Raw genomic sequence first — 26,714 nt, 5'->3', positions numbered from 1 at the left:
AACTTTTGGAAACACTTCCGGGGCGTTTCTGGATGGTTTTCGGGATCCGTCCGCGATAGCGTCGGGGTCATTTCGTGGCTTTTTCTGGATAATTTCGTTATCATTTTGGGATCCTATCAGGTTATCAGCTCATAAAGTTCTTTTTTTTACTCAATTACAAAAATAAAATGCATTAGACAGAAAAACAATTTTAAACAGATAACTTTATAAGCAGGCTAACGTGAATAGCCCACATATTTCATTTTCTCCTTGCGGACGGGGCCGCGGGTAAAGGCTAGTAAAACATAAATTAGAATTAGAATAAAAAAAAATTGTGTATTAAAAAAACAGGATTAGGCTGATTTCATTGGGTCACTTGAGAGCAGTGCGCTGCCACAACGTCCGATAAAAAACTTTTATCACGAAACTAGTATTGACAGGTCTCTTAAATAAAAAATATTGGTACTCTGTTACTGGCTATTAAAACTGCCACTTCCCGAGGCATAATTAGTTTCATGTCACTCAAATACGTTTTCGAAAAATTGTCTGCATTATTGCGATTTGTAAATGGGTTTAAATTTAATCTAAGACGGTGTTCCCTGGCACTCATATCAGGCGATTCTTACTCGGTCCACTGCGGGGTACTTTTCATCGCAGAAGAGTCATATGGGTACGTTAGAAAAGTATGGTTCCTTCTTGCTGTAGGTATAGATATTCGCAATGACCACAAAAAGATTTCCAATATTGCAAAAAAGGTCGATTTTTTTTACCATTTTTGGGAATTCTTACCAAAACATTGATTTTTATCGAAAATTGTGTATGCTGACTAACGTTTTTCACACAAGAATCGAAAATTTCGGAAAATTTTACCCGGAAACACGAAGTCTGAGACATGCAATTCAAAACTTTTAATATCTAGTAAGCTATCAGATTAACAACGACTCAACAAGTAAGACGCATGTAGATCATGCATGGCGTATACGTAATAATTAACAAATGAACGTGCGATTTTAATAAGGTGTTCGAATAATCGTTGGTTTGAAATTATTCGAATAATCTGAACAATCATCTTTTAGAATAATGCATTTCGATTAATGCGTCAAAAGTCTAAAATTGAATAATCGAATACGGGATTAATCGAATTACTCGAATAATCTTAATGATTAAAGAACTCCCTATAGATCATTTCCGGCATACCTCCGGATTCTTTCGGAATTGGATTGTTAAGGTACGATTTCGGGATTGATTTCTGGTCCCGTCAAAATAATACAAAAAGTATGGTGAGGTGAGGGATCTCAGAATACAGAGGCAAGATGTCCGTGTCGTGATTTCATAAATAAAAAGTCCCAGAACCCAGCACTAATTTCAATACACCAATCGACCTTCATGCCCATCTCTTTAGCTGCCTGCCTTGAACTGAAAATAATACAATTGACTTTTCTACTTATTCTGTGTGCTATTTCATTTTATTTGTATTGGTCATACTCCGTGCGGGTTTCGTTTAAGCTTATAAACCAACAAATACATATTGCTACATACAAACTTGGCGGCCGTCGTGGTGTGATGGTAGCGTGCTCCGCCTACCACGCCGACGATCCTGGGTGCACGCCGCGGGCAAAGCAACATCAAAATTTCACAAAAAATTTTTTTCAAATAGCAGAAAATTTTTATAAACGGGATCGCTCCTCGGCAGTGTTTTGCAAGCACTCCAAGTGAATTTCTGCTATGAAAAGCTACTCGCTGAAAACTCGTCTGCCTTGCAGATGTCGTTCGGAGTCGGCATAAAACAAATAGGTCCCGTCCCACCAATTGGTAAGAAAAAAAAAAAATAAGCACGACGCAAATTGTAAGAGAAGCTCGGCCTAAAATCCCTTCGGAAGTTATGGCGCCTTAAATTTTTTTATTTTTATATACAAACTTGTATAGGTACATATGACAGTTATAATTCATTGCGATTATTTAAGCCGCGTTCCCATATGAAGGACACTTTTTCATATCAAACAATACAACTTATTTGATTGCACAAATGTGCAATGAAAACAAATGTGAATCCTATTCTTGTGAATACTTGCTCACTTTTATGTATGTATGTGGAAATGTGTGAGTGCAGTTGTGGTTACTTCAATGGACATACGACGTTCAGCTTGCACTGTGAGTTGACATTGTGATTTAAGTACAGCACAATAACTACCAGCTGCAGTCGTCTGTGAATCAGCTGGACAATACAATCGACATTATTGTTCAGTTAGCATACACATGGATATATACATACATACATGAGGTACACAGAAAGGTACTTTTGTGATTCATTTTTAATGCAAACTTTTAAGAATTCTCTTCTTTTCCGTTTTGTTAAAATTTCTCTTTTCCTGTAGCTGTCAAGTGTCCGCCGCATTTAGTATTGTTGTTGTTGTTTTCTACTAGACAGACAATCTTCCAGTTTTCTATTTCAAAATGCCTTAAGCCAGAACTACAGGCGTACTAGAAATGTACCTCTCCTATTAGCGATGTTAGCCGAATATATAGCGTATACTTCCGTCTTAGTGGTGTATTCTAAGGGCGCAAAAAACATGAAGAGATTTTCTTGGTAAAAATATGTGAAAGAATACAAGTGCCTAAGTTTGTACTTAATTCAATGGAATGATAATGATATGAGTTTGCTATTCAATTCTTTGCTAGCTGATTGCTTCGTTTTCCATGAAGTAGGTATGTAATTTGTACTATAAATTGGCATCAACTTTTATGTTTGCTTCAAGCGTTTCAAGTCGCCCTTCACTTTTCTATAGCACACCACTTTGAGCTCTTTATTTTAGTTGGTTGAAGTAGGCGTCATACAACAACTGTGCGTAAGTTTGCAAGTTATGGCGTAAACCTCTTTTGGCTTGTTCGGAAGTATTTCTTATCTTAAAGTATACAAGATCGATTGGCGAAACTGCTGACGAAAATCCAAGCGTATCGACGTTCTGACTCACGCAGTGTCCTGCGGGCGAAAGTTTCAGCCACAGAGATAGCGTCTAAACTGATCCAAGACAGTACGATCCCGCACAGAAATGTAACGACAGCTAGACCGCCTTGAATGCCTTAAAATCCAACGTAAAAGAGTGGGAGGTGGCGCGGAGGTGTCGAGCCTAGCTTGCGCCCATAAGACATCTTCATGTCTCCCTTTGCTGGCCCATAATGGACATAAACGAGGTGGACAGCTCCGTACAAACACCGATGGATTATCTGAGTGATAATTGTGGGGTTTCAAAATCCTTGCAGCCATATTTTGATAGGAAAGAGAGCAGTTTCCTTCTCTTGCAAAACAAATCTGCAGTGAGGGTATTTTCGGGTGTCATTATAGACCATAGGCCCCTACGATGCCCGCACCAATATTGCTTGCACTGCAGAATCTGTCAAGATGAGGAAGACAACGTGTCGATTCATTATTTTCTCTGCCGATGTCTAGGACTGCAAATAAGGCGACTTAGATTTCTGGGCGCCCAATGACATAAAGGTCTCTGAGTGCCGATTTTAACCGAATACGTATTTAAAACTTCTCCTCGCAAAGTTTGTACATGCATATAATGCATTACGGACTGCCCAGAATGTTAAGGTGCACCACCTACTCTATTCACCATGCAAAGACGAGCTTTAAAAATTCTAACAATCCTCCCGAGCACTTGGACGCATCAACCAGATAAACCAAGACACCTGCCCACATTGGGAGTAGCGCCTGCTTATCTTACTGGACAGCGAGTTTCCAGAGCTTTTACTGGGGCTTGTTATCAGCGTAACATTGCCTGAAATATCCAGGGCCCTGGAAACCTGATAGTTTTAAGTTCAAAATAGTTAAATGCCGCTGCGTGTAAGCTCAAACAGTCCTTCTTAACTCATAGGTGGCATGGCTAAGCGTTTAATTGTCACCTTACAATACAATACAAGTAAATATTAAGATCCCGAACGGATAATACGACCTATCTACCATATCCTTAACAGCGGATATATCCACATAGAGAACGGTGCCGTACTGGACTGTGACCTCACAAAAGTTACTTTCATATTCGTTCTCCATCCGCTTAAGGGGGATATGAGTGGTAAAGCTGCAGACATTGGTGCTTTATCGGTAACCGTATCGGTAACCTTATAACAGCTGATTCGACCAACCTTATGGGAATCAGTGCAATCGATTATTGGTGCCGCTAAGGTCGTAACCGTATCGTAGCCAACCAATTGGATTTTGGTTACCGTCGTAACGATAAACAGCTGATTACGTTAGGGATACGACAAAAGCGATACGACATACGGCACCAATGACTCCCGCTTAAGCCAAAAAAAAGGGGCGGAAGTAAACGCACAACCGTCTGCCTTTTTATCCTGCATCTTAAAGCCTTATTTCCTCCAAAGGAATGCATTTTTAGCCCGCGTCCTCAATCGGGTACAGATTTGGCTTTCAGCAGTCTAATAGAGGAGAACTTCACGGACGAGAATTGGCTTGACCAACATATCATACTGTAATACTGTTAACCTTGGTGAGAGCTTCCTAAGTTTGACAATCACCTCATGATAGCTGAACATGAAAACTGAAACCTAGTCTTTTAAATAAAATTCCGTGATAGCTTAACTACGTTAAGCGATGGGCCCTAATCCTATTAATTTAAAATTGTTACACATCAAACTTACCGTGAACTCACAAGTTGCAAAATGGATGCCCTTAGGGCATACTTCGCTACTTCTGCTGCATAAAAGAATGTTAGAGGTATTGTCACTTACAGGTTATATATTTAAGGGAGAAAGACTCGCTGCCCTTATGGCTTGGAATGTACCGACTCCAAACAAGGAACAGCTGGTATCGCATGAACCACTTCTGTGTAACTTCTCTCAAAGTTAGTTAACCTTTACCAGACCACAGTTTAAAGAGCACCAGCAATCCACTCAGCAATAGGCGAATCAAAGAACCCAAAACTAAATTCATAAACTCTGCAGAATATGGTCAAACGAGTGTATCTCCTCAATATAGCGTACATAAGTTCTATCTATCTGATTTGGCTCTACTCATGTAGCTTTGGTCTGTTTTTTGATTTCCTATACTTACTATTAAATGGAAGGCCTATACGGTGTTTTAAGTGCGGTTTTCCTTAAAAATGTATAGCCCATCTCGAATTACGTTCGCAAAATTCCAGCTACATTCGTCAGTATTGCAAGCGTATCCTTCGAACTGTTCAAAACCAAACGAAATGGCAGGTAATTCAAGTTCGAATCACGCAATTTCCTTAACATGAGTCTGGGAAAGATTTTTCGGGTAACAGAACTAATGCATCTGAAAACTTTCTTTTTTAGCAACGCTTTTCATGGCTGACCAAAATACTAAAGAGAGGCATGCCTATCTAAAAAAGGCCTTTGTACCAAATTTGGGCGATATAAAAAAGCGAGGGTTGCACATAATCGATCACCAGAAATGCGTAAAACCGTGCACGTGGCTGGAAAGTCTCGAAGATCGTATGCACGTCTTACGGCCTTAAACCAACGAAGTCACTCTTGTCACTAAAAAGAGAGGACTGTAGGCGTGTGATGGGTATTCGGAATAGACACTACCCTTTGGCGTCACATGCATGTGCTGTACTCATTACCTGCTCTCGCAATCTAGAAGCAGCAACTAGTAGAGATCATAAAAAGCTTCTAAAAAATTTATGTTGACACTATGGACACATCCAGTCACTGTGAGCTTCTCAAGGATCGGCCAGTTCAATCTAACCTAACCTAACCAAGTGGTCGTGAAGGAGGATTTATAAACACACATCTGAACGTCTATACATTTTCAAACTGTATTTGAGAAAAAAGTAAATGTATTCGAGAAACGGGCGAATGTGCATGCGAAATGGTAAATCAATATGAGAAGTGGGCAGATCACTTCGAGATAACGGTAGTTGCATTTGAGAAATAGGTTCATGCATTTGAGAATGGAATTTTATTAATTTTTTAATTCGTTCTGAAATACATTTGCCCATTTACCAAATCACTTGCCCATTTCACAAATACATTTGCCCTTTTCTCAATTTTATTTGCTTATTTCTGCTACTTATTTCAACGTTTATTATCAATAGCGAATTTTTTATCGTTCAGTAACAAGTTTGTAATCGGCTTCTTATTGGTTTCTAGTCAGCTTGTTATCGACAACTTTCACCGACAACATACCGACAAAAAACATGTAACAATGAAATATGAAAACGATAGCTTTACAATATCAAATCGATAACATTTTGCTAACAAATCGATAACTTTTTGAAAGCTTATCGATAGTTCTTCGATGAATAATCTATTTTTCCATAATAAATCGATACATTTTTGACAACATATCGATTAGGTTGTGATTAATAATAGATAATTATGCGATAACGAAACAATATTTTTCGAAAACATATCGATAACTTTTGATAAAAAATCGATAGCCTATCGATGACTTTTCAATACTAAATTGATAAATTTTCGATAATAAATCGATGACTTTTTGACATAAACTTGATTTTTTATCTCCTTTCTTTTCATTTCATTCGTTTCGCTTCGTTTCCTTTCCTTTCCACTCCCCTCCTTTCCCTTACGTTCCTGGGTTAACTATGCACTTTGAGCGACAAGGCATTGCAGGTTTTTCTATAAATACAAAATACTAAGTAACTTAATTCCACGAAAAATATTTTCGCTTTTAGTGAATATTTGTGTTTCAAATTCCTGCGAACTACTTTATTACTAAATAGTTTTAACTTTTTTAATAACGCATCTTTCAAATTCTTTCAACTGGTTTACTAACAGTTACTAATAAATTGACCAGCCAATCGATATAAACCAAACACAAATAAGTGGGGGTGAAAGCTGGCGTGCATTAGCATAGCATTATCGATGTATTTATATAAAAATGAATTGCTATGCGTTAGTCTCGCTAAAATTCAAAAGCGGCTTGACCAATTTAGATAATTTTTTTTGTTCCTTTCGCTATTGTTCCATCCTTTGGTTTCGAAAAAAGTTGGAAAGGTGGGCGGTAATACGGAACATTTTAATTCGTTTTATCTCTGCTATTATTTGAAAGCGGTATTGAATGTATGTTTTAAAGATTCCATATCGACCTATCATAATAGAAAAGTCTTAACTTCAAAATTTTGTTAGAAAGAACGTATCTCAGATACTCTGTTAATAAGGCCGTATTTCAACGAAGTCGCCATTAAAGTCGTATCCCAGCATATTGGTTAAGAAGGCTGTAATTGAAATAAAACAAGTAAGGAAGGAAAAATTCGGGTGTAACAGAACATTATATACTCAGCTACAAGCTTTGGAGACAAAATTGTCTTTTTTTATGGGTACATACAAATGGCAACACTAAAAAGTGGAGCAACTTGCCTTTGCTATTTTTCTTCAGCTATCAATTCGTTTTATTTGAATATTTTTTTTAAAATAGTAACAATTGGGTAAATTTGAACACATTTCTTTATAATTTTTTTTAAATTACCCCTGTAATATTTTCGAAGCGCTTTTAATTATGAGTCCGATAAGAGTCCGAAATTCTAGACCAAGGATGACGTTTTTTGGAACGATTTCACTTCATCCTTTGTCAAATAAGGGAAAATCACCATGTAGAAAAATGACCCTAGGGTAACCCTGGAATGTGCTTGTATGACATGGATATCGAGTGGAAGGTATTCAAGAGTATTTTAAAAGCGAGTGGGCCTTAGTTATGTAGGTGGACGCCTTTTCGAGATATCGCCATAAAGATGGACCAGGGGTGAACCTAGGATGTGGGTGTACGATATGGGTATCAAATGAAAGGTGTTAATGAGTATTTTAAAGGGAAGTTGCCCTAAGTTGTATATGTCTTTCGAGATATCGACCAAAATGTGGACCAGGGTAACCCAGAACATCATCTGTCGGGTACCGCTAATTTATTTAAATATGTAATACCACGAACGGTATTCCTGCCAAGATTCCAAGGGCTTTTGATTTCGCCCTGCAGAACTTTTTCATTTTCTTCTACTTAATATGGTAGGTGTTACACCCATTTTACTAAGTTTTTTCTAAAGTTATATTTTGTGTCAAAAAACCAATCCAATCAGCATGTTTCATCCCTTTTTCGAAATTTTCGATAGCGAAAAAGTTGGCGTGGCCATAGTTGGATTTCGCCCATTTTTATTACCAAGATAAAGTGAGTTCAGATAAGTACGTGAACTAAGTGTAAAGATATATCGATTTTTGTTCCAGTTATCGTGTTAACGGCAAAGCGGAAGGACAATTTTACTAATTTTCTAGTCTGCATCATAAGGTTAACCCAGCTACCAAGTTTCATCGCTTTATCCGTCTTTGGTAATGAATTATCGCACTTTTTCTGTTTTTCGAAATTTTCGATATCGAAAAAGTGGGCGTGGTTTTAGTCCGATTTCGTTCATTTTAAATAGCGATGAGTGCCCAGGAACTTGTATACCAAATGTCATTAAGGTACCTCAAAATTTACTCAAGTTATCGAGTTCACGGACAGACGGACGGACGGACATGGCTAAATGAATTTCTTTATCTCCCAGATCATTTTGATATATAGAAGTATATATCTATCTCGATTAGTTTATGCTGCTGCGGGGTACCGTCATGCGAACAAAATTAATATACTCTGTGAGATCTGCTCAGCTGAGTATAGAAATGTTATTACAGAAAAGATATAATTTTATTTAATTTCATTTCTTTTATCAATTCTTTAACGACTTAAAATGCTAAGCTATAATATAGAAGACACATAAATCTATATTCTGGTCTAATAATTTATGTCTTTTGCGCACTGTGAGTAGGGAATAAATTAAATTAAATTACCTGTGACAAAAATCTAATTTTTTCCGTTACAACCTTTTTAGCCGCTCTCCTGAGATACGACTTCATTAACGACTTCGCTCAGATACGGCCTTATCAACAGAATGTCTGAGATAAGCCGTTCTTAACAAAACTTTTAAGTTACCACCCTTCTATAACGATATTTCGATATGTGAGAAAAATGGGGTGGGAATGCGAGGGACATAAATGGAATAGGGGACGGACAAAAATAAGCAGGCAATGGAAGATAATAGAGAAGAGAAGGGTATAGAGCGGGAAGTAGGGAACATTTTGAACGTAGGCAAACTCATTTTAGTCCTGCCCAAAATCTACCGGGTACACCAGATATACAAGACAATTTTTATGTACCCTTGGTGAGTACAAAATTTGACAGAGTTTCCGCAAGTGCTGAAATAAAAGCTTTTAGATCTAAAGGCGTGATTTAAGAAAGTTTCTTTACTTTTAATTTATACATGGGACATTTTTTCATCAACTCTTTTTTTCGAAATTTTTTTTTGTAACATAATTATATTCATTACGGCAATTGTCAAACCCATACTTTACTATGGGATCTTTGTTTGGTAGACAGCCACCTAAAAAAGCACTTATACCAAAAAGCTAGAAAGGGTATACATGCAGCTTATCAATGATTAGCATAACGGGAGCCCTAAAAACTACGCCGACAGCAGCATTGCATGCCATTCTATACATCGCGCGCGTAGGCCTAATGGCCAAAAAATATCTCGTTAGCTACTGTAATAAGGCTCAAGGCCTCGATGCAGCTTGAGTGAAGGCCGTATGGTCATAGCAGTATAACGCCATTCAATATTAGGCGAACGGACTACGCGGGTGTCGGGCGCAAGCATCGAAAGATCTCTTTGGAGTGGGAGGGTTGGTGCAACCGTTAGGAAATGACAGGGCATACAATACACATGTATACCGATGGTTTCAAATTAACAGAAGGGATCAGGTCTGCTGTTTACTGTGTCGATCCAGAAATAAGTAGATCCTACAGGCTGTCAAAGTACTGCAGCGGTTTCCAGGCGAAAATCAGCAGATATTCTGGAGGAAGCGTGCTTAAGTTGCAGTCGCGTCAATATATATATTGTAACGAATTTGCTGCAAATCCTCTTATTTGCCCCTTTTGCGAGGTTCGTATCGCTAAACTGTTGAATAAATAACTCCACTATTGAATAATGGAAAAATGGCCTTTATTAAAATGCTTCACAATAACACTCAAACTGTGCAACGAATAGCTTAATAACCAAACTGATAGCTCAAATGAAACTCCACTAATCAAAATAATACTGGTATTGCTCGCTAGATATCTTCTTAGTCGTAACTGCTGATCAACTCAAATCAAACTGAATTCCTTCTTACTCGCCTGCACCGCTTTTATAGTTTACGCTGCATACTTCTAGGCTCTTCGATTTCCAGAAGTTACTAGTTGTTTCGGCTACAAAATCGCCAGCCACAACTACGTGCACAAATTATTGCCCTCTCTTGTGACCACTGAGATAAGATATATGCATGTGTTTGTGCATTGCCGCTCCGCTGCTCGTATACGTACATATGTGTAGACGCAATTATTTATTCGTTTATGTAAACACATGTATGTATGTATGTATGTATAAAGATTGAATTATTGATGTGAATGTTTGTAGTTTACAGTCTCTCGCGCGCACATAGCCGTATAAGTAAATGCATCTGTGTGTGACATCTCTCTGGGCTGCCTTATATATGTAAATGTTGCTCGTCGGAATGTGTACATATGTGTAGACGCAAGTATTGATTCGTTTATGTAGATACATAATGATTGAATTATTGATGTGAATTCACGTCACTGCTTAGCATCGGCCTGGAGATGGCAGCACTCCTCAGTTTTGCTAATAATCGTAACAATATATATCTAATATATAAAATTCTTGTGTCACGGTGTTAGAGGCTTAACTCCTCCGAAACAGCTGAACCGATTCTCATGAAATCTTGTGAGCATTTTGGGTAGGTCTGAGAATCGGCTAACGTCTACCTTTTTTTTCGCTACGTGCCTAGGGTCTTGGGATCAAAACGTGGACCCGGGTACCCCTAGAATATGTTTATACAATATGGATATCAAATGAAAGCTGTTGATGAGTGTTTTAGTACAGCGTAGTTGTCATACCTATTAGTTACTAGGGTCTCGAGATATAGCCAAAAACGTAGACCCGGGTACCCCTCGAATGTGTTTATAGAATATGGACATCAAATGAAAGCTGTTGATGACTGCTTTAGTAGAAGGTAATTTTCATACCCCTGGGTGACTAGGGTCTCGAGATATAGGCCAAAACGTGGGCAGTTGAACGCCTAGATAGTGTTTTTACATTATGGGTATCAAATTGAAGCTGTTGATGAGTGCTTTAGTAAAGGGGAGTTTTCATACCTATTGGTGACTAGGGTCTCGATATATAGGCCAAAACGTGGATCAGGGTAACACTAGGATGTGTTTTTACATTATGGATATCAAATTGAAGCTGTTGATGTGTGCTTTAGTACAGAGTAAGTTTTATACCACTGGGTGACTAGGGTCTCGAGATATAGGCCAAAACGTGGACTCGGATACTTCTAGAATGTGTTTTTACATTATGGGTATCGAATTGAAGCTGTTAATGTGTGCTTTAGTACAGAGTAAGTTTTACACCACTGAGTGACTAGGGTCCCGAGATATAGGCCAAAAAGTGGACCCGGGTACCCCTAGAATTTGTTTATAGAATATGGATAACAAATGGAAGCTGTTGATGAGTGCTTTAGTACAGGGTAGTTTTCATACTTATTGGTGACTAGGGTCTCGAGATATAGGCCAAAACGTGGATCATGGTAACACTAGGATGTGTTTTTACATTATGGATATCAAATTGAAGCTGTTGATGTGTGCATTAGTACAGAATAAGTTTTACACCGCTGGGTGACTAGGGTCTCGAGATATAGGCCAAAACGTGGGCCCGTGAACGCTTAGATAGTGTTTTTACATTATGGGTATCAAATTGAAGCTGTTGATGAGTGCTTTAGTACAGGGTAGTTTTCATACTTATTGGTGACTAGGGTCTCGAGATATAGGCCAAAACGTGGGTCATGGTAACACTAGGATGTGTTTTTACATTATGGATATCAAATTGAAGCTGTTGATGTGTGCATTAGTACAGAGTAAGTTTTACACCGCTGGGTGACTAGGGTCTCGAGATATAGGCCAAAGCATGGACCCGGATACCCATAGAATGTGTGCGTATTATGGTTATGGTTTATTAATTTTTTCTTCCATCGTAACTTAGTAACTTAAGTTAACATCACTTAGATTGAAATATAAGAAAAAAGGTAAAGCATTCTGTAAAATATGATATAAAATTGTTGAATGCTATAACTACATAAATGATTAAATCTAATGTGTGGGGTTACATGGCCCTTAAAAAGCAATTAAAATGAGTATGTATGTATGTGGCGAAATAACAAATATCAAATGAAAGCTGCTGCTGAGAGCTTTAAAGTAATTTTCATTGTGATACTCGGTTTAGTCGCATCAACCTGGAAAACTGATAAATATACATGCGAAGCCTAAATAAAGACATGAACTAAAAATACCCACATACCTACTTACATACGTCCTAATCGATTTGCCTGAAATTTGGTATATACATTTGCCTATATTACTATTTACGATGCTGTTTTCCGGGAAGTAGACCAGAGACGGACCGGGACTGGGATTAGGACTAGGACCGGGACTGAGACTGAGACTCGGAGTGTGACTGGGACTGAGACTCGGAATGGGACTGGAACAAGATACATACCACCCTCTGGGACTGGCAATAAAGTATGAAGAAAAATGAGAAAAACTTGAGAGAAGAGAAAAGAGAGAAGGAGACTGATCAAGAGATAGAATGAAGCGAAAAATACGGAGGGAGGAGTGAATACAAAGATTAGGAAAAAGTGTAGAGGGGCGAGGGCAGAGTTAGACGAAAAAAGCTTATTAAAATGTATGCAGTTAGACAAAATTTGGGGCAAAACAACGTCTGCGAGTCAGCTAGTATATATATATTGATAGTCAAGTGGTGATTAAGGAAATAATTTCACACAGTACTTCATCAAGAAGTGTCCTGGAATGTAAAGAAGTATTAGAAAAACTTCACTCAGGCTAGACCATACAGAAGAGCATTTTAAAATATGGAGGTCTATATCCATCTCCATCCATTTATGTCATACCAACCCAACGTTGGGTTTTCAAATTAATAATATATTCTTTGCTGGCCACAACTAGTTAAAATAATGAAATAAATCTTTAATTTAGCAAACAGCTGCATACAATATTTACTAATCGGTTAAAAGTTGATTTAACTACTCCCATTGAATGCGTTTGGTTGGAATTCACGCGTAACGAGGAAGCAGAAAATTCAAAAAAAAATTAAATTCATAGTAAACCGATGAAAAATATTAGTAAACAGAAATTCTAAAATACAAATCAATTAGTGGTAAAAAATTGAGATTGGGTAAAGCCAATTAAATAGAAGTTAAACTGGTTGATACCTAAGGATGACATATAGATTAAATGTGAGATTTACCCGGAAAAGTGTGCTATAATGCCAATGGAATTAACGTCCATTGACACTATTTCTCTCTTGAAAGTGAACTAAAGGCGGTGACATGAGTTCTTAGCCCGAAAAAAATTAAGTAAATCGACTTTAAGATGCTTTTGTATTCTTTGCACTGCCCAAGCAATAATTGGCGGTCTTGATCTTTCATTTTTCGGAGTTTTACGCCAAGACCTTCAAATCGATGAAAAATGTTCGTTAAGGGAAATTCTATAAATATAAATCATATAGGGTAAGAAATTGAGATTGGATAAAAATAATTAAATAGAGGTTCAACTGGCTGATACCTAAGGACGGCATATAGATTAAATGTAAGATTTTCGGGGGAAATCGTGCTAAAATGCCGAGGGAATTAACGTCCATTGACACTATTTCTCCCTTGAAAGTAAACCTAAGTCAGTAAAATAAAATCTCAGCCTGAAAAAGAATTAGAATAAATGGACTTTACTACGCTTTGGCATTGTTTGCCGCAGTCCATGCAAAAATTGGCGGTTTTGATGTTTCGTTTTTCGGCACCTGAACCCAAGACCTTCAACGTGGTAGACTATCACCCGCCCATCACCCACGGTGGCGGCTCTAGTATTAAAAATGGAAATTTATGCAATAGGCAATTTTTAAATTGTATCGTAAGAAAAAATATATATTTGGAATTAAAATTTGCGCGATTTTTCATTTCAACATTTCCCCTGTGGCGTAGAAAAGCTTTTCTGACGACGTTATTTCCCACATTATGCTGACCCTCTCTTTTGAGTTGCGAATTCATGTCACCGCCTTGAAGTCACTTTTAAAAAACAACTTACTTATGCCAATTCATTTTGATCCCATTGGCGTTATTGTGCTGCATCAAGAATTATACTCGTTCTAAATTTTTCCGAAAATGTAAACTTTCTAGGATAGTTGCTGCCAATTTCTTAGGTAAGAGCTAAGGCTCATCAAAGCTGCAGTTTATAAAAATTTCGTTCAAATAAAGTATTGTATCTAAGCAAATTTGACGCCCGCTTTCCGCTGTAAAAAGAAAGGTTTGTAATGAAAGTGGGCAAAACCGCGCCCTTTCTATAAATATAGAAATAAAGGTAAGTAGCTTTCAGAATCAATGAAATCTTACCGGTTATAATGACCAGTTTACTGCTACGAACAAGACGTAAATTTAACTAAAAGATCAACGAGGCAAAACCTCAGCCATAGTTGGCCTCACACTTTCAGTTTTGTTCGAACTAAATTTTTAAACGTATAACGTTGGCGATTGGGGATAGCCAAGGCCGCTTTTGTCCAAGGGAAGTACGAGTCTTATTGCTGTACGTAGACTGGACTAAGAAGCGGAGTTGCTGCTCTAAAACTCTCTAATTTCCCCAGCAAGGGCGGGGTTGTAATTGTATTGAAAGGCGAACAGTTACTGTTCCCCTTCAACCCTTCCGAGTTATATTCGCTTCGAACTATAATTTTAGTAACGCTAAAAACGAAATGCTAGACTCATAGTTGTAATTGCTTGATTTGAGGGTTTTAAGGTCTGACTTGAAAGAAAAGACAGTTAGGTAAGGTTAAAATAATCGGATAATGAAGATTCTTACATAGAATGAATGTGCCCATAGCGTTATCAGGACTTATGTTATAGTATTACTCCGTTCTCTTAACGAATACTAAAAGTTTTCAAGAACTGAGCTTAGTTGCAACCCCATCACCCGTAGAATATGGAGTTTCGGCCTCGCGAGCGCAGGACTCCAAAGCAGAACGTGCTCAACCGTTTCTACCTGTAGCCCACACTTCCTACACCTGCTGTTACTGACAAGGCCTTAAGTCTACGCTCTTTAGAGATATGGGCACTTTTGTAAGTCTAATATCATAGGATTTGCACATGTTTGCCGCCCCGCCCTGTTTTCCATGCCTTTCCAACTTGTGGATCATAGGCAACTTCTGTCTCGTTTTGATTTTGAATTGGGACTCGATTCAATGAATGCCGTACCCTCTTTTGTCAACTCATCGCCCTCTTGGGTTCCGAGCGTAGGCGTCTGCTCTGGCCTGAACGAAGCCTCATCGATGCTGGTTTGCATTCCATGCCTTTCCAACTTGGTGGATCATATGCAACTTCTGTCTCGTTTTGATTTTGAATTGGGACTCGATTCATCGAATGCCGTACCCTCTTTTGTCAACTCATCGCCCTCTCAGGTTCCCGGCGTAGGCGTTTGCTCTGGCCTGAACGAAGCCTAATCGATGTTGGTTTGCATTCCAGGACACTTCTTGATGAAGTACTGTCTGAGATTATTGCCTTAATCGCGGCATGACTATCAAAATATATATTTGGGCGACTGCAGCTGTGATAAATTTCCTTTAGAATTTCTGTTGCTTTCTTTACGGTTACAATTTCCGCCAGAAAGGCACTAATATGCGTCCTGTAGTATCTACTGGATCGACACAGTAAACAGCAGACCCTAAATCTTCTGTTAATTTGGAATCATATGTATACTTGTACTATAGTGTGACATTTCCGCACTGCTGTGCCAACTCTCCCACTCCTAAGATCTCTTTCAAAGGTCAGGCACAGACACCAACACCGGTATTCAAGCTGTTCTGCGGCCTTCAACCTTGTTGCAGTTGTTAGCGCTCTTGGCCTTTAGGCCTGCAGGTGGTATGCGCAGAATGGCTTGCAAATTGTGCTTTCGCGGAAGTTTGAGTGCTTCCGTCATGGCAATACTTGAGAATCTGCATACCCTCTAGTTTCTAGTATACGTATGTTCTTTGTGGCCATCCACCAAATAACGAACTTATAGTAAGGTATAACAATTGTCCGACACTGTTAATCTGACTCAAGATGCCCAGACATGCACATCCCGAAGCGTCTGATCCATTAGAAAGCAGACATCTGCGACTTCCGTTGAAAAAACTTCACAAACTCTTATGGAAATTTGCTTATTTACGAGGTTTCGAGTCAGCTTCGTGTTATAGTGAGTTGCTTTATTATTTTTCCATTTTTCAAATAATTTGAATTTCTACATGAAAAACAATGCAACACTGTCGCGAAGTGTTTCCGAAAATTGTTCCTGCATAGCCCCATACCTACACGATCCGAACACAAAATAAGACTTCACAGTGTATCAAAGGGGGTCAGAAATCGAGAAGGCGGAGGCGAGTCTAGTCTTAATATATCCGTAACATTTTAACAGGGAGACTGAGAATATACCTAACTTTATAGAAAAACAATTCGGTTATAAGAAATGAAAATTTTTCTGGTGAGTTCCCTCAGATATTTTAAATGCTGTTTCCCTGTCTTAATTGAGATCTGGCTACGTCCATGTAACTTGCAATTATTTTTACAGATCAAAAAGATTCATTGGATAAGAATCCAATAATTAAAGTAAATTCTCTTTTATGAATAGGAAATCTTCATATATTTACGCCAACACAAATGAAATTACGCATATGGAAAGGGAAATCCGATACTTTTCTACCAAGAGTTTCACATATTCCTGACATTTATTTGATTACATTCGAGTTTGAAAGAATAATCCTGAAAATATTTTCTATCATACAAACAAAACATAAAATAGCATCACATACCCACACCTCACACAGCAAATATATGTAATACTTTATTGGATTTACTTGCTAAAAATTAATCTTTTATGTTTTTGGTTCCGTTTTGCTTGGCTTTGCTATGTTTTTTAGGCAAAGTAAAACTTTGTAGCAAAAAAAATATATATCTCATTTAGTTTAGTACATATGCAATTGTGTAATAGGGATGAAGGTTGTATAACGAAATTCCGATATGACTTTACTCAAATTGACAATCTCCTTATCGATCTCAATTTCTATGCAAAAAACATGCAACCCGAGTAGTTTTGCTGTGATAGTTCTTTGAGCAAATGAACCACAGTGTGAAAACAATCATTTTGCATTCATTTGATTTAAGGGGGTAGCGAAAAAAACCGTGGGCTTTCCTCCTCTTATCTTGGGGAAACGAACAACAGTGAGAAAACAATAATTTTCAGGGATCCATTTATAAAGTTATGATTTTTCTTGTTTGAGTCGAAATTTTGTCTAGATGATCCCGGATACCTATAGCACGGGGACGCCCATAGCATTTTCATAATCATGCATTCTTTTTATTTTTCGCACCTTTAAAAAAAAATCCAAAAATAAGTCCGGATTATACGACTTTCATAAGTCCGAAAATAAAAGTTAAATTTTTTAAAGACAAATAAAAGTTCGGTCCTGTGGTGTGATGGTAGCGTGCTCCGCCTACCACACCGAAGACCCTGGGTTCACGCCCGGGGCAAAGCAACATCAAAATTTTAGAAATAAGTTTTTTCAATTAGAAGAAAATTTTTCGAAGCGGGGTCGCCCCTCGGCATTGTTAGGCAAGCACTCCGAGTGTGTTTCTGCAATGAAAAGTTCTCAGTGAAAACTCATCTGCCTTGCAGATGCCGTTCAGTCGGCATAAAATAAGTAGGTCCCATCCCGCCAATTTGTAGGAAAAACTAAAAGGAGCACGACGCGAATTGTAAGAGAAGCTCGGCCTTAAATCTCTTCGGAGGTTATCGCGCCTTTCATTTATTTATTTTTGTTTTATATTTATTGTATAGGGCTCTTAAAAATATGCGAATAATTCGATTAATCGTTTTGCGTGTTGTAAGAAAATGTTGTCAATGTGTTGGTTTCATTTTGAGATTGAAATCTCCTTGTGACAATCCTTACTCCAGTGAAATGAAGGAAATAAAATCAGCTGATGATATGACATAACCATATAGTTGAGCCATGAAAGTGTTCATACAAAAAGGTTACGTATACGCCATGTATGTACCAAATATTTATTCTTTGTTGAATCTTTGTTAATTTGATCGATTAGTAGATATTGAAATCGTGGAGTGGTATTTCTCACAAATGGTGTCCACATGTAAAATTTTCCAAACTTCCTTATTCCGGTAAGAAAAACATAAATATGTGCACAAAACTTTGGGGGGAGGGCAAAATATTTTGGGAAAAAAGTCAAAAAATTATCAAACATCGAAAATTTAAAAATTTTTGGAAACCAATTTGTGGTCATCGGAAATATCTTTAGCGTTAAAAATAAAGGAGACGTCCTTTCTTTTCCAACGTGAAAAGTACGCTCGAGATATGATGATTGACAATCGGTTGACATGAGAGCTTTGAGCACCGATTTCAGTTTTATGAAACTCAAAAAATGTATCTCATATTTTTATGCGTCCTGGTTTCAGGAATACCTGAGCAAAGTATTTCGATGCCTTTTTGGATCACTCTGTTCTAAGCACAGTGTATTCAATTTAAATCCTCCAAATTAATCGGAAAAATGCAGACGTTTTTTACGAATACATGCTTGAGTCACAAAGAACTAAATATGTCCCAGGGAGTGGCAGTGTTAATAGCCAATAATAGACATTTGTGATTACTTTCCGAGTCTTTCTCAATAATTTCGAGGTTATTACAGAATATTTTTGGGATTTGGGACATGTTCGGCATTACTCATTATTTTTATTTCGATTATATTTCTAACAATTTTTAAACTATTTCGAAAAATTTCAGTTCCGTGAATACTTAAATCTTTCTAGGAATAGTTCTGATCTACCATTAAAAAAAAAAAAAAAGTAGTGGCAAGATAAACCGGACACTTTAATATATCAGTCATGTAAGCAGTATTACACCAATAATGCTTTGTAAGATACAACGTAATTGCAAATTCATATATCTTGCAATAAAGAAATAAGTGGTATTAGTAAAATTTTAAAGCTATTTGACAAAGCAGCTGTTGTGTTGTGTGGGGGATAAGTTACCCTGAAAGTACTGTGAAACAGTCCCCAAGATCATAACGAAACTACCAAAAATATACCTCGAATTGACGGATCTCGAAATTATAAAGGGGAAACGAACCTAAAAAAGTTGAAAAATCATCACGCGATTACCACAAATTGATCCGGAATTGACACGGGAAGATCCCCAAAATAGTCTTTAAAACCATCCTAAAATTATGGGAACGGATCAATAACAATTGGATTTATCGTTCCATTGAAATGAGGACACACCGATTTATACAGTAAACCGCGACTCATAATTTTTTCCATAAGAATTCCTACCACATCATTGAAAGTTAGCACATCATGTTATTCAGCATAAGAGATATGCGCATATATATCCATGAATATGGAGCTTAGTGCTACCTTTGTCTATGCGAAATGATAAAATAACCTTGAAGTGATCCGTTAACAGTCTAAAAATGGTTAAAAAAATTCTCGAAATGATTCTGAAGTTGTCTAGAAATCCTTTCTAAATTAATCCTGAAGTTATCCTCACATAGTTCCGAATTGGTCCCAAAATGAGCTCGAAATGATTTCGAAAATAATCTCGAATTGATCCTATAGCAGAAATCGTTTCATAAAAGCCTCGAAATGATCCTCAAAAATCTGAAGTGATCTTGAAATTGTTCCAAATAAATTCCGAATAGTCCCGAAATTATCGAAAATCAATACCGAAATGATACTTAAATAAATCCGGAAGTAATTCTGAAATAGTTCCAAACTGGTCCCGAACTAGTCTCGAAAGGATTCCAAAAATAACCTCGAAGTGATCCTATAGGAGTTCTAAACTTGTTTCGAAATAATTTAGAAATTGTCCCAAAATAATACCTAAATTAACGTTGAAGTGAAATTGTTCAAAATTTGTTCCGGAAATAATCTCGAAATGATCCAGATAATAGTCCCGAACTGATTTCTCTAATAGATCTTAAATGGTTGCGAAAAGTCTCGAAATGTGCTAGAAAATGTCCTGAAATAATGCCTAACAATTAATCCTGAAGTGATATTAATGAATTGGGTCCCAAAAAAGCTCGACATGATCCAGAAAATACTCCCGAAGTGCTTCTATTTTAGTTTTAAAATGGTTGCGAAATAGTCTCGAAACGATCCACAAGTTATCCTGAAATGATACCTAAATTAATAACTGCAGTATTAATTCTGAAATAATTCCAAATTGGTCTCGAAATATTCCCAAAAGATTCCCTCATCTCTAGTACATATGCAATGATATATTTTTGTTGTAAGTGTGCTGCTTTGACTTAAGCCCCATTTAAACTACGTTCAAACTGCTGTGTAATTGGATTTGTCCCTTTTGCTTACCAACAACTTTTGATGCAGTACTTTGTTGCTTTTCCCCCTTTCTGACTTAATGAAATGCCTTGAGCAAAAGCAGAAGCAGTTTCAAATGCACACTCATATACTTGCTCACCCAAACAGATGTAGTTCTAATATCTAAGTAAGTTTTTTTTCTCGTTTTCAATAATAAATAAAATGCGTCAAAAGTTAGAGTTCTTTGCCTAATTTCGGACAGATCAGTGATTTTGGTTTTGATTTGAGAACAAAAAAAAAAGGGACGCTTTTAATGTGACAGAGGCTAGGGACCGTAAGGTTTGTTTGAAATAAAAATGTGTGTGTGCAGGTGTGTGTGTGAGTTAACAAGTATTAACGTTTACTAGTTAGAAAGTATAAAATTATTGTTGTTGGGTATCTTTTTCCTACATTTGCGTCCTTGTTTTGCACTCATACTAAGCCATATCATGTACATACCTACATACAAAAATGCAAGCGTGTGGGAAACTTGTCCTTGCTCTCCTCACTCCAGTAGTGAGTATTTTCAGCAAATTTAATAAAGTTTTTTTGTTCTACTTTCTCCTACAAGAAGTTTTAGCTTTCATACTTTGTTCATTTAAGAGGAAAGCTTTTTTTGGCATTAAATTGATGGGTTATTTCACGGGCTTTCAACGGAAGAAACGGATACATGAGGGGTTGGTTTTGTTTTTAAAGTTGGCATTTTTTACTTCACTAAGTTAAAGGTCCTCAATTATCACAATTACTTTTTGTGAAATCAGAGCAAAAGTATCTTTTGTTAGTAGAAGGCTGTTAAGGACTCGGAAGCCAACCTTTAAGCAAAGTTTTATATCGGCGAACAAAAATCTAATTGCAGTCGCTCATCGAACCCGTCCTGCTATGTGGTGTGAAAGTATGTAAGGTTTGTGTAGTCGCTGCCTGGGGTAGCACTCAGCCAATCCAGAGTCGGATAAATGGCCACCTTTCTATGCTAATGAATAAAGGTAAATTTGTGAGTTTATTTGAGTCACGCACATATACAGATATGAGAAGATTCGCGATAGATGACCAATACGCCGACTCAGGTAAGAGAAGAAGTGAGCAGGTAGCGGTGAAAACCTTGGACTTTTCCAAATATTCCTGTAGAATCGGAGAACGGTGTGTAATGTGATTTTTGTCGAAGGCTGAGGTCGGCTAAGCCGTTTCAGAGTCGGGTAAAGGTCCCAAAAACCTCTACCAAATAATAACACAATTGGTTGTTGTATCGAAAGCCTTAGGTCCCAGGGAGCAAGAGAGAGAAAGAGGGAAAAATATAGTGATGTTAGATGGAGAGAGCGCAGGAAGCGGCACAAGGGGGTATCTGTTCAGAAAGTACATAAAGTGATGGTCTCCTGGGAACGGTGGTAACGGTTATTACATAATAAAGGTGTATTGCATACCGCTTAAATATAGATAGAAGGTTTCTCAACCGAGTTCTAAGAAATGGTGTTATTCAAAAATTGTATGAGGTATGTGCTTTTCGAAACGCCAACCTATATAGAGTGATTATCCATTCAGCAGTCGATATTTGAGAAGTAGGGACAACTTAGCACTAACAGTATGTATAAATAGTTGCTGGGGAAACTTAGTGTTCTGCCAAGAGATCCTTAAAACTAGGGAATAGCGTTGCTGAGTTGGGTGTTTCAGTCTTCCTTTGCATTCGACTGAGCATTCCAATAAGGGAGCACGGTTAGGAGGCGATCTTCGACCGCTCTGCATAAAACGTGCAAGACCCATTACAGCCCTATTTGATGGTGAGAATCAGTGCCTCGGTCTAGAGTACTAGCATTACAGAGTGGTGTATCTAAATCTCCCTTTGGATTTGAATCGGTACACTGGGTGAAATCCACATCTATTGGTTATTATTGGGTTTGGCATTTCCTTCAAGGGAGGATTTCGGAACACACGTGGACAAGAAATAGTTATGCCCATCCATACTTCGAAGTAAGAGGGAAGCAAAGCCCCTTTTACCACTTTGAATATGAACAAGTGTAAGGCGCGATAGCCTCCGAAGAGATTTTAGGCCGACTTTCTGTTCCAATTTCTGTCGTGCTCCTTTTCAATTTTTCCTACAAATTGGCGGGACGGGACCTACTTGTTTTATGTCGACTCGACTCCGAACGGCATCTGCAAGGCAGATGCGTTTTCACTGAGAGCTTTTCATGGCAGAAATACACTCGGAGTGCTTGCCAAACACTGCCGAGGGGCGACCCCGCTTAGACAAATTTTCTTCTAATTGAAAAACCGTATTTATAAAATTTTGATGTTGCTTTGCCCGGGGCGTGAACCCAGGATATTAGTTGTGGTAGGCGGAGCACGCTACCATCAGACCACGGTGGCCACCGAATATGAACAAAGGAAATATTTAACGTGCTTTATGTAGGATTCTTATTATTTTCATTTAACTTTGTGTTTAAGTTACTTTGAATTTTGTAATTTTGAAATGTTTTACCAATATTGATTTTGTGATTATCAAAAATTTTCATTACAAAAAGAAATTGTGTTGAATATAAACTTAATAAAAGATAAATATCTATCAAAATAAAAATTACATTTTATAAAATAATATATTATAAGTTTTTAGCGACCTTTCTTTTTTAAATAAATAATTTTCTTGCCGGATTGAGGTCCAATTTTGTAAATAAAATTTTCAAAAATTGTTGAGTTTTTTTCTTTTCTTCAATATATTTCGGTTACCTACTGTAACCGTCTTCAGGATTAACTATAACAATATAAAGAAACATAAACAAAATAAAAATAACAATTGACATCAAAACAAACATTCATAAAAAAACATTATTTACATACATTATTTTACGCGTCTTTACTGCTCCACGCGGAGTTTTGTACTGTCCGTCTGTTTGTTATCAAATGTCTGTAGGAGCTCGCGCAATTATCGATGTCCGTCTTGTAGTTCATTCTTATGCTGGTCGGTGTGTTAATTATATGCAGCATTTCCAGTGTAAATCTTTTGTTATAATTGGTTTCTTGTTGGAGTATCGTCGTTTTATCAAAGTCTGGAAAATGATTCTTCGTTGCACAGTGTGTCATTAATGCTGTTTTTTGGTTAATAGTTTCATGACAATATTTAAAATCGGATTTATGTTGCGCTAGTCGTGATTTCAATTTTGCTTTCGTTGTTCCCACATATATGTTATTGCATGTGTAAGGTCATCCTAAGTATACGAGCAATATAATATAAAGGCAACCTAATCTATGGTCAATATAATACAACGGTTAGGCTGACCCTACCTTAGTAATTAATCCTACGAAATACATCATCTCTGCACATGAACGGAATAATAATCAATTGGCAACCCTTACTCAATGTCAGCGACAAAAGAGCAGTTTAGATTTGAACAACGCGCCGTGAACAACGTCGGTTCGGCAACGGGCAGAGAAATCATTCTAATACTCATTTTACTTTCAATAAATTAAACCATTTAATTAATTTCATTTAAACACACATATTTTCCTATATTTAACTTTAAACTTTAATAAACATGAATTGTTAGTTATAATGTGCTAATGTGCATAAATCGGTAGCGTTTTTATTTAATCGGAATCCAGAAAATCCTGACAACCCGAAAGAGCTTGAATAAAGACTCTTTCAGTTCAGAAGTGAGATGCTCCGCATAGCCTCACAGTGACAGTGTGAATTATATTGAAATATAATAGAACAAAATATGTGTGTGTGTAAAACAACGAATTCTTGAGAAGATTCGTTCGTTTCAGGAAGATTGCATCAGAATACATGCAACATTCTGACAAGTGTAGACATGTTCAAAGTCTGTACATAAGACACAAACCGAAAGTTGATGTACATACATATGTTTTGTTGTTGTGTTTGCCTACGAGCGTACGAATGGACGAGCGTCGGTAAAGCATTATCGATAAAGCAGTATCAACGGAAAGTATTTGAATTGCATACGATATTGTCATGTTTTTGTGTGTTCAGAAAGCGTTGCTATAAATCGTAAGTTGCAAGCAAAGAAACAACTAAAATCCGTTTGTGTTCAAATTGCATGTTGTTGTGTTGCATGTCGCGCGTACGAATGGACGATCGGTCGGTGATACATACAAAGTAAGACAGAGCAAGTGAATTTCGGTGGTTGATTTCAAATTGCGTGTTATAGTTGTTGCCCAAAATTTGTTGCCTATCGCGCGTACGAATGGACGAGCGGTTTGCGGGGAAAAAAGGCAAATGCAAGAAAGCAGAAATTGTGAATTATATGCGTACGAATATAACTGTGGCAAAGTATAGTTATCGGGCGTACGAATGTACGAACGGTTGATGAACATAGAAAATAGAAATCAGAGCTTTGTATTTGAAGTAATAAATACAAGATTTTTTTTATTAACTCTGCGGTCTGCGTGTAGAGCGTGCGAGTGAACGAGTAAAGAATACGACAATGGTCGTTAATGTTATTGTTGTAATAATTTATTTCAAAGTGTCGATCTCGCTTACACGACCATTCGTGTGTATGAAAATATAAATAGACAAAAGAGACAACGTGTCATAAAACTCAAACGAAAGGAAGAGTGAAGCAAAACAAATAAGTAAACAAATTCTAATTAGAATACTCGTTTTAAAAGAAGTAAACAAAATAGCAAAATGAAAATAAAAGTGTCAACGTTGAAAGTAGACGAGCTGAAAGAGCAGCTGCGTAATAATGATCTTTCAACTACGGGAACAAAAGCTGAATTAGTGTTACGATTGTGTGATTTCTTAGGTAGTGATGAAATCCAAATCGAGAATTCTGAATCAAATTTACAAACGCAAGTAAATGATTTAAGAGTTATGATGACAAAAATACAAAGTTTGGTTCCAAGTCAACAGACAAATGCACAAGAAGTGAATGGTAGTGGCTCTAGTGTAAATGAAGAGCGTATAGTTGTGTCACCCCAAAGTTCAATAAGAGTGGTGGGCAGAAATGCCAGTGTAAAAGAAATTGCTGAGACAATACCAGAATTTAACCCAACGAACGAAAGCTCTCTAACAGTGACACAATTTGTTAATAGGGTGGACAGTGCAATAAGTGCATACGAATGGGATGAGAAATGTCTACTTTTGGCAGTGTACAGTAAATTAAAAGGTGCTGCACGAATGTGGTTAGATGCTGCACCAACATTTTATTCTAATTGGCCTGATTTGGCAAGTGCGTTAAAAAGTGAATTTAGTTTTGAATTGAATGACGCACAAATTCATTATAAAATGGCAAGTTCAATGCGAATGCAAAACGAAAAAGTTAATGAATATTGTTTTCGAATGAGCGGACTAGGCCGACGGTATGGCTTGACTGAAAGTACAATTATAAAATACATTCGCGACGGTTTAAAGCATCGTGAGTTGCAAATAGCAATAGCTCCAATTAAGTTTAATTCTCTTAAAGATATGCGCGAAACAATTGAAGATTATATACAAAATATGTCGGTAACAAAACAGTTTAAAAACGAGTACATAAACAATCGCAATAAAGAAAGTGCTAAAGATATCAATCGAAGCGCGGTCGAAACGAAAAGCGTAACATGTTACAATTGCAAAGAAGGTGGACATATCGCGCGAAATTGTCTGAAATCGAAACAGAATCGTAAATGTAAAGACTGTAATAAACTTCATCCAAATAATGAAGCAGAAAATTGCGGGAAAAAACCAGTTGTTGTCAAGCGTTCTCAGTTACAAGAATCAACAAATTTTTGTCAAAAACCAGTCATTGTAAATGGTAAGTCATTATTAGCTGTCGTAGACACTGGAAGTGAATGTAGTATGATCCAGCGATCAGCTGTAGAAAAGTTGAACATCCAAATATATCCATGCGCTGCAGAAATACTAGGTATATGCGGTGGAAAACGTACATTAAAGAATAAGGTCAACGTATGCATGACAGTTGATGAGATAAATTTAAAAGTCAATTTATTTGTGGTCGATGACGATATTTTAACGATGGACGTACTTTTGGGCCAAGATATTTTTAAAAATGACGGCATGGTAGCAGAAATAAAAGCGGACAACTTTACATTTTCTACGCAGGTGAAGAAGATAGTCGTGGAAAAACCAGTAACGAGTTTTAGTAACATTAATTGTAGTATAGACGACGTGAATTCAAATTTGCAAGCGTTATTGGAAGATAATAGGGACGTTTTTGCAGAAAAGCTTTGTGACATTGGCTTA

At 37.3% G+C, this 26,714-nt stretch overlaps 1 protein-coding gene across 4 annotated transcripts in view; it reads left to right on the top strand.

The window, feature by feature from the left end:
- kairos overlaps positions 1 to 26,714 on the top strand; it is a 546,037-nt gene that overhangs the window by 74,757 nt on the left and 444,566 nt on the right. The gene's annotated exons all lie outside the window — the stretch shown is intronic.

The sequence above is a fragment of the Eurosta solidaginis genome, chromosome 4 (assembly GCF_040869045.1).
Source record: "Eurosta solidaginis isolate ZX-2024a chromosome 4, ASM4086904v1, whole genome shotgun sequence".
Lineage (NCBI taxonomy): Eukaryota > Metazoa > Arthropoda > Insecta > Diptera > Tephritidae > Eurosta > Eurosta solidaginis.
The sequence above is the reverse complement of the archived record's forward strand: the minus strand, read 5'-3'. Positions and strand labels throughout refer to the sequence as shown.